Genomic DNA, 9,608 nt, shown 5'->3' with positions numbered 1-9,608 from the left:
GGACATTGCTATTCTGAAAGATGGAGGAACCGGTGTTTTCCAATAAGCTTGAAACGGAATCTAGATGTTGTTTATATAATGCTGTGAGTGCACAGGGTGCTACATAAAGGGTAGGATGAATCAAATAAAGAACAGAATGCCTGACCTGACGAAACCCTGCCTAAAGGCACAACCGAATCTAACACAGATCCCAAGGCTTAATGTGTCTTTATTGGTCCAGATAACAGCAAAGCAAAGTTCAAAAATAGTTTTAATTTTAGGATATTTGGAGATCAACCCTAAATTTATGCCAGTGCCCAAAACTCCATGTTATCCTACAAAGATTAGGGCAGTTCTAAGCTTGTTTTCTTTGCTCTCATCACAGATGTTTAGGCAGAAAGAAAGAATTGCATAGATTTCTTGTTAATCAAAAGTCCATAAATCTTGGCTGGTAATCCTCCAGATAAGGAAGCTGCTTGCAGTAGGTCAGGCAGTAGAGCATTTATCATTCTTAAACACAGTATGTCTACGCAGAATTTTGTAGTAAGCCTCCCAGCCTCGGTCGACAGACTAGGACTAGGGGCTTGTGCTAAAATCTAAAAATAGGGTGTATAGGCAGTGCTTTGAAGTTGTGGCTTAGGCTGGATCTCAAGTTCTGAAGCCTAGGAATGGGGGGATGTAGACAAACCTGCATATAGAGATGCGGCAACAGCCTTCGTGGATCAAGATGGGTGCCGGTCAGAACTTGGGGCGGGGGGGACAAGGGTGGCATTCCAAAGCATAGCTTGGAAGTCATGCCTGGGCTCATTTGTTTCCTGACTGCCTCCAAGCAGGAATTCTTGATGACACGTAGTGAGTGTGGCTCTAGCCTTGCTGCAGTAAAATCTCAAATTGTTGCATCTATGCTGTTCCTTTTATTGAGCAGTCAACCACCTTTGGACCAGGTCAGCTTGCATGGGCTTGGGCAGCAGACTCTGGGATGGAGGCACGTGTTGGCATGACTCCCCTCTTCTCCTTATTCTGCTCACACAGCCAGTTATCAGTGTGGATGGGTAAGTCAATGCATCCATGCCCACATGAGTCTCCACACACGCTAATTTATCTTTGACCTCCTCGCTCAATCCTATATGGAATTGGTACAGTGGGGCTGCCTCGTTCCATTCTGTGTCTGCCATCAGCCAACGGAAAAGTGCGACATGCCTTGTGGCTGACCCCTGCCCCGTTGGAGCTTCTGCAGGGCACCTTCAGCCAAGTGCGTGTGGTGGTTATCATTAAAAATTGTGAAGAAGATGCAGAGGAAGTGTGATGCTGAGACTGGAACACTTATCTTGTTCCAGCCAGAGAGAGGCCCAATCCAAGGCTTCTCTATTTAACAGGCTGAGCACCAGTCCCGCCTTGGTCCAATCAGTGGGATAGGTCCAGGGATGGAACATAAGAGTAGGCAGCACTGATTAAGGAATCCCCTGATGGTTCCCATAGAAACAGTTGGGTAAATGCACAGTGGCCTCCTGCTTCAATGGCAGGGCAACCGCCTAAGCCTTGAGTGTTGTGTTCCCTGCTTCCAGTTGAGGTAGCTGTTCCCAAAGGGCTTGGTTCTCTGCCGGAAGTTACATCACCCAGGTGCACAGAACATGGTTCTTTGCTTGGAAATGAGTGAGCCACTCCTGAAAATGATGCTCCATGGGATTTGCTGGGCAATGGGATACCAGCTCCCTCCCTAGAGGGGTCCAGGAGGTCTGAGCAAACTGTCGTGGCTGGGTCATGGGTCACCAGGCCTACTGGGTGGAGCCAGAGTTGGAAGCCAGGAACCAGAGGGAGGTAGAAGAGCAAGGTTTGTTGTAGCAGCTGGCTGGTGCAACCTCCTAGTTGCACAACTTCCTGGTGTCCCCTCCCGGTTTAAATAGTGCATCTGGAACCAACCAGGGACCCAGGAGCACTGCCAGTCGAGCCCTTTGTGGCTGGCACATCCTGTTGTGCCTGGGTCCACAAGGCTCTCAGCCCATCAATCACTACTCTGTTAGAGCTGTAGGGTGGCAGCTTGAACATGGCAATCTGTCAGGGAGTAATAGACCCAATTTCTAGGCTCCGGATTGTCCCCCTCACCCATTATATTAAGGTTGTATTGTGTGTAATAGCTGATTTACAGGGAAACTATATATATTCTACTGGTAAGGGCAACAGATTGGCTATTGTGGACACACACATCAATTTGTTAGTTATAGCCATGTGCCAATTTTCATTCTTTCCTTGAATAGCATGGACCCAACTTTGGCTCCTCCTCCTCACTTTCCCCACCCCTCTAAACTCAAACTGAGCTGGGCTATTGTTATCCAGTTGACTCTCTTTCCATGTGATTCTCAGATTATAAAAACGTCCTGCAATCTAGTAGAAATAATATTCCTTGTCCCTAATGAGAATTTCTCCGAGGTGGTAGAGTAGGTGTAATTAGGCTTTTGATGAATTTCTGCCATAGTGCAGCTCTGGCTGTTATATTGCTTGCTGTCAGAAAGAATCTCTATAGGATATTAGCTCATCTGAGCTTCTGAAACATTTCTAGTCTATGCCTCAAGATTTTTAGATGTCTGTGTTAAAATTTTGGTAAATTAAACTGTGTTTTGGGGAGCACAAAATAGACACAACCTCAAATGCCCAAATGTCTTCATTTTTCAGTACAGGAAATGCACTTCATGGCCTGAATGAATGAAACTTTACATAATATTTTGGTCATGGACATCTGAGGACAATATATGCTATTTGGTGCCCATCTGTCCATCTTTGGAAATCTAGCTCCATACTGGTAAATTTAGCTTCCTCAGTTTCTCCTATGTCTTATCTTCAAATCTTGGAGTCACTTTTGGTATCCTCCTTTGTATTTTCTCTGCTTTTTCTATATTTTCCCCTATTCTGTGGAGGCCAGAACTGTACCCAGTATCCCAGAGGTGCAGGGGGGTTGGGAGAGGGTTTCATTTTAGGGCAAGATCTTACTAGAAATGGACAGAGATAAAAGGAAGTGCAACCATACTGGAAATAGAAATATATGACCAGAGGAGGTCAGCTAGAGAGGAATGACAGTCCAATGGTTCAGACAGTAGCCTGGGACTTGCGAGACCTGGGTCGGGTTCCCTGCTCCACCAGAGAATTGTTGGGTGACCTTAGGTAAGTTATTGGGTCTCTCTGGGTATGTCTATACTGCAATTAAACACCTGTGACTATTGACTTGGGCTCAGGCTGCGGGACTATAAAATCGCAGTGCAGATGTTCTGGCTGGTTCCATGTCTATTTCCCTATCTATAAAATAGTAATACTGCTACTTGTCTACATGACAGCTGTTGTGAGGCTGACTTTGTTAATAATATGTGCACAGTGCTCTGAAGAGTTAAGCTATTGCACTGATTATTAGAAGTAAATCCACGCATTGGATGACTGTTTTAAGATGTTGAGGTTCTGAGAATAGTTTTTTCTAATGATATGACACTGATTTATACTGTCACTTTGTAGCTTCTGATAGGGATTTCATGTGTGGCTCAGAAATTAATTAAAGGTGCACTTTTTTGAATAGACCTAATAACAGAGCAGGGTATTGTGCTTTCCAATGCTTAAACTAAGCACTTAGTGATGGTCTATACTGGAGGTGGGCAAACTACGGCCCGTGTGCCATATCCGGCCTGCTGGGCCCTTGAGCTCCCGGCCGGGGAGCTAGCTCCTGGCCCCTCCCCTGCTATCCCCCCTCCTCCACAGCCTCAACTCACAATGCTGCCAGCGCTCTGGGCGGCAGGGCTGCAAACTCCTACTGGGCAGCGCAGCGGCATGACTGGCTCTGGCCAGGCAGCGTGGCTGCCACTTCTGGTGCTCTGAACGGCATAGTAAGGGAGCGGGGGGGAAGGACTGGATAAGGGGCAGAGGTTTTGGGGGTGGTCAGGGGACAGGGAGCATGGGGTGGTTGGACAGGCACGGGAGTCCCAGGGGCCTGTCAGGGGGAGGGGCTGTGGATAGGGGGCAGGGCAGTTAGGGGACATGGAGCAGGGAGGCTTGGGTGGGTCGGGAGTTCTGAGGGGGGCAGTCAGGGGGCGGGAAGTGGGAGAGGGCGGATAGGGGGCAGGGGCCAGGATGTTTGGGGAGACACAGCCTTCCCTACCCAGTCCTCCATACAGTTTCGGAACCCAATGTGGCCCTCAGGCCAAAAAGTTTGCCCACTCCGTCTATATCTATAACCAACAAATCTCTGCGGCCTATGAGAATTGTCAATCCTCTATCTTTTTTCTTTGCTAACACTACTTAGTAACTCAACACTTAGCTATAGATTGTACACGGAATTTCATCCATTCCACTTAGTGTTCGAAAAGTACATCATTAAATTACTTAATCAGAAGATGAAAACTTTTCCCTCCTGAATTCATAAGCTACGAACAAACTATTGTCTAGGTTGCAACACTCCTGGGCGTGGGTTAGTGGTATCTATTCATGCTGCAAAGCTGGATGGCCTCTTGGTCCAGAAATAGTTCATAGAATCATAGAATGTCAGGGTTGGAAGAGACTTCAGGAGATCATCTAGTGCAACCTCCTGCTCAAAGCAGTGGTTTGAGCATTAGCCTGCTAAACCCAGGGTTGTGAGTTCAATCCTTGAGGGGGCCATTTAGGGATCTGGGGCAAAAATTGGGGATTGGCCCTGCTTTGAGCAGGGGGTTGGACTAGATGACCTCCTGAGGTCCCTTCCAACCTTGATATTCTATGATTCTAAGCAGGACCAATCCCCAACTAAACCATCCCAGCCAGGGCTTTGTCAAGCCTGACCTTAAAAGCCTCTAAGGAAGGAGATTCCACCACCTCCGTATGTAACCCATTCCAGTGCTTCACCACCCTCCTAGTGAAAACGTTTTTCCTAATATCCAACCTAAACCTTCCACACTGCAACTTGAGACCATTATTCCTTGTTCTGTCATTTGCTACCACTGAGAATAGCCTAGATCCATCCTCTTTGGAACCCCTTTCAGGTAATTGAAAGCAGCTATCAAATTCCCCCTCATTCTTCTCTTCTCCAGACTAAATAATCCCAGTTCCCTCAGCCTCTCCTCATAAATCATGTGCTCCAGCCCCCTAATCATTTTTATTGCCCTCCGCTGGACTCTTTCCAATTTTTCCACATCCTTCTTGTACTGTGGGGCCCAAAACTGAACACAGTACTCTAGATGATGCCTCACCAATGCCAAATAGAGGGGAACGATCACATCCCTCGATCTGCTGGCAATGCCCCTACTTATACAGCCCAAAATGCCATTAGCCTTCTTGGCAACAAGGGTACACTGTTGACTCATATCCAACTTCTCGTCCACTGTAACCCGTAGGTCCTTTTTTGCAGAACTGCTGCCTAGCTACTCGGTCCCTAGTCTGTAGCAGTGTACGGGATTCTTCTGTCCTAAGTGCAGGACTCTGCACTAGTTCTTGTTGAACCTCATCAGATTTCTTTTGGCCCAATCCTCTAATTTGTCTAGGTCCCTCTGTATCCTATCCCTACCCTCCAGCGTATCTACCTCTCCTCCCAGTTTAGTGTCATCTCCAAACTTGCTGAGGGTGCAATCCACTCCATCCTCCAGATCATTAATGAAGATATTGAACAAAACCGGCCCCAGGACTGATCCTTGAGGCACTCCATTTGATACCGGCTGCCAACTAGACATGGAGCCATTGATCACTACCCGTTGAGCCTGATGATCTAGCCAGCTTTCTATCCGCCTTATAGTTCATTCATCCAGCCCATACTTCTTTAACTTGCTGACAAGAATACTGTGGGAGACTTAACAAAAGCTTTGCTAAAGTCAAGGAATAACACATCCGCTGCTTTCCACTCATCCACAGAGCCAGTTATCTCATCATAGAAGGCAATTAGGTTAGTCAGGCATGACTTGCCCTTGGTGAATCCTTGCTGACTGTTCCTGATCACTTTCCTCTCCTCGAAGTGCTTCAAAATTGATACCTTGAGGACCTGCTCCATGATTTTTCCAGGGCCTGAGGTGAGGCTGACTGGCCTGGTCTGGATCCTCCTCCTTCCCTTTTTTTAAAGATGGGCACTACATTAGCCTTTTTCCAGTCATCCAGGACCTCCCCCGATCGCCATGAGTTTTCAAAGATAATGGCCAATGGCTCTGCAATCACATCCGCCAACTCCTTTAGCACCCTCGGATGCAGTGCATCTGGCCCCATGGACTTGCACTCATCCAGCTTTTCTAAACAGTCCTGAACCACTTCTTTCTCCACAGAGGGCTGGTTCCTAATCTATGCAGTTGTTCAATCTCCCTGTGAAGTCCTTACTACCTTCTGCTACAAATGATGGAAATAAATGATACTAAAGGAAAGCATTATTTTGTTATGATCCACACTCTTAGAATTAATTGGATATACTTGGATATACACTTGGATATACCCATTCTCTGTATGAAAGAGTACATGTTTCAAAGAGCCTATTACAATTTCTCAGCTGTTTAATGTAGCAAGCATAATGTAACTTTCTTGTGAAGGGTACATTAGATGGTAAAATGAAAACAACATGTTTGATTTATAACAGTTCAGAGGCAGAAAAGAGAGATAATATACTTACTGATTATTTTATGAATTCCCAGCAGAACTTGACAAAATATCTGAGTTGCTGAGAAATATTTTTAGTCACAAAATAAAGATGTTGTATAAAATATTTTCTTTTGACCATCCATGTCCAAATACATGTTAATATTCTGTTTCGATTACCTTATTCCTAGTGTAATTTTCCTGTCTATCAGCTGACATTAGCCATGGGGATATACTGAACAATTTCCTATTCTCAGTAGCTTTCGGGACAGAGCCTGTCCACTTACGATTATTAAAGACCTCATGACTGATTTCTAAGAGTAAAGGTGTTAACTCATGTAACTTGTGTACATTACTGACATATTGTGATGGGTTTTACAAACCCCACACTAAGGCTGAGGCAGGGGAAAGGCTGGAGCAGAACTGGGCCAGAAAACCTCTGCTCCTCGGGCACTGACCAGCATCCTCCAGCAAAGGAACAGGATAAAGAGAGGTCCAGCAGCTCAAGCAGGTGGGAGGAGAGAAGCCACATCCAGGAGGAGGAGAAGCTCTTACCGAGGAAGTTTGATTGTTAGTCTTACCCCGGGGTGAGATCCTAAAGGAGTCAAGGGAAAGGAGGACTACTTGCAGGGCCACCAGAGAGTCATCTGCAGCAGCCCTGTGACTCTGGGATGTGGAGCAAAGGATCATAATTAAATCGTAGCCATGCCCCAAATGGAGGCAGGGGCTTGAGTAGGAAGTGGCCCCGGGAAGTTGAGCAGGAGGGGGGCTGAGCATAGGCTATCCCACACTGTCACACTTTCAGGTCTCAGCCAGGACATGGTGGAGCAGGAGGGCCTGGGTTGTCCCCTACCTAGCCCAGATTCCCCTAAGCCTAGTGCTGGGATGGGCAGGATGGGGAGGAATAGACCCAGCTGAACCCTGTTCAGAAGGTCCCAGATACATTGAACTAAAAGAGAAACCGGAGCAGCAGGCCCTGACCACTAGGCCAGCTGACTGAACAGACAACCCCACTACAGCTACCTCAGCGAAACTACAATTCAGTTGATTAAATTCTACCCTTATTCCTTTCAGTCCTTTAAACAATTGCATCACTTCCTGTGCTGTATTGTGCAGTGTTGGCAGGCACGATTAGTCATGTTGCATGTACACTCCAGAGGTTGCTGATTTTGCTGGTCACTGAAGTGGCTCCTAAATGAACAGTACATCATTAGCAAAGCATGTTTGAGAGAGTGATGTGGTCTAGTGAGCTGGCACAGAGCTGGTTCTTCCAAAATGTTGAGTTATGCAAGGGGAACAAAATCAGGTAGGGAAATATTATGTCTAGATGATTATCTGACATTGGAAACAAGAGGAGTCTAATAAACTCCCTGAAATGGGGAGCACAGCAGACCTATGGTATTTCACTGCTAGCTAAGTTGTGCCAATAAAGGGCAAGGAGCACAGACTTTGCACCAGAGGGCAGCCACACAAAAAAGTACTTGTCTTCTGATTTTTCCTGTTACGGTGGTCTGTTTTCTCCTAGCATGTGTTGAATAGCAGTAATTAGGCTTCGCAATATTCTATTTTGTTAAGATAAATGATGAACTGTAGTGATATTTTGTGCACTTGCAGATTGCTTTATCCACAACAGCTTTAAATAGAAATTAATTTCATCCTTCCTTTTGATGAGCATTGTCCCTTTGTTCACACTGCAGGTGCCTAAAGCCGTTTGTGCATGTTTGTTCCAGTAATTTTCCTCTGTTGATTACATTTACCAATTTTTAAATCCTGAGAAACTAATGAAGTGCTTTCATTAGTGTATGCATTCTTACAGTATTACTGTGGAGCTGAAATGGAAGCTCCCTCTATAACTAATGAGATAAAGTACAAAATTTGTTCCTAGAACTAGACTAAAGCTATACTTTGAGGGCTATTTTATGAAAGATCTTGTCGGGGTCTTGAAACAACCATCAGAAGTGGATTTAGTGGAAGGAGCCATAGTACAAAATTATCTCCTTTTTAGGAGTCACAATGTTTATTGGGATATCAGAATACCATTTTGCTAAGGTAATATATGTAGGACAAACACAAATATTTTCAGTGATTACACAGTGGTATTGTAGTGAATTATGAAAATCTATCAGAATCAGGCATTTCCTCCAGACTACTTAAGACAAAGAATATGTAGCTCTTACATGGTGCTTTTCATCCATGGTTTTCAAAGTACTTTTTGTTCTGGGAATCCTGATTCTCTATATATATTGCCTAGCATGTATCAACACCACCAGCAAGAAGACCAGGAAGAATTTCACACAGATAAAGTATTCAATCAATATCAGGTTCTCAGCATGGAAACCATAGAAAACATCTCTGAAGATCCAGTTGGTGGAATGGAAGAGAGAGCAGTATGTGACATAAGCAAGGATGACTACTCAGAACAACCTGCAAGACTATCAAATGCACTTGTGAAGAGATTTCCATCCAGCCAAAGAAGACAGATTCTCCGCTAAAAAGAAAGAAAGAAAAGAAAAATATTCTGCAAGGGATAGGCAAACAAAAGGACGATGTGTTGTCTTTCAAGATCTACAGCACGAGATATGACTGAAAGATTGCATTGTCTTCTGATGTCAGCAGACAAAGCTCCACTAGTGAGGGAGCATTTCAGCATGCTGCCTCCCTGATTCTAGGGAACTCTGAAGGCTGCTTCAGGAGAGGAATGTCCAAGTGACCTTTTCAGAGATCCTTCCTGTCCCATGAACAAAGGAAGGCAGAAGATTCTGGACGTGAACCACGCGTTAGATGAGTGGTATAAAGTAGAGGATTTGGATTTTGTGGAACTTTGGGCCATCTTCTATGGGGAAGGGGAGCTATATAATTTGGATAGCCTCCACCTCAGTAAAAGAACCAATCTTCTAGGAGACAGGTTGCCTAGACTAGTCAGGAGGGGGTTAAATTGACAACAAAAGGGGAGGATGGACAAGGGAAACAAACAAATGCACTCATTTCACACAAAATCAACATGTTATAAACAAAATTAATCAAAGCACCAAGGGATGTGAATGGAAGAAATTCTTAATTATATACACGAA

Source organism: Dermochelys coriacea, chromosome 1 (genome assembly GCF_009764565.3).
Source record: "Dermochelys coriacea isolate rDerCor1 chromosome 1, rDerCor1.pri.v4, whole genome shotgun sequence".
NCBI lineage: Eukaryota > Metazoa > Chordata > Testudines > Dermochelyidae > Dermochelys > Dermochelys coriacea.
Note: the sequence above shows the minus strand (reverse complement) of the source record.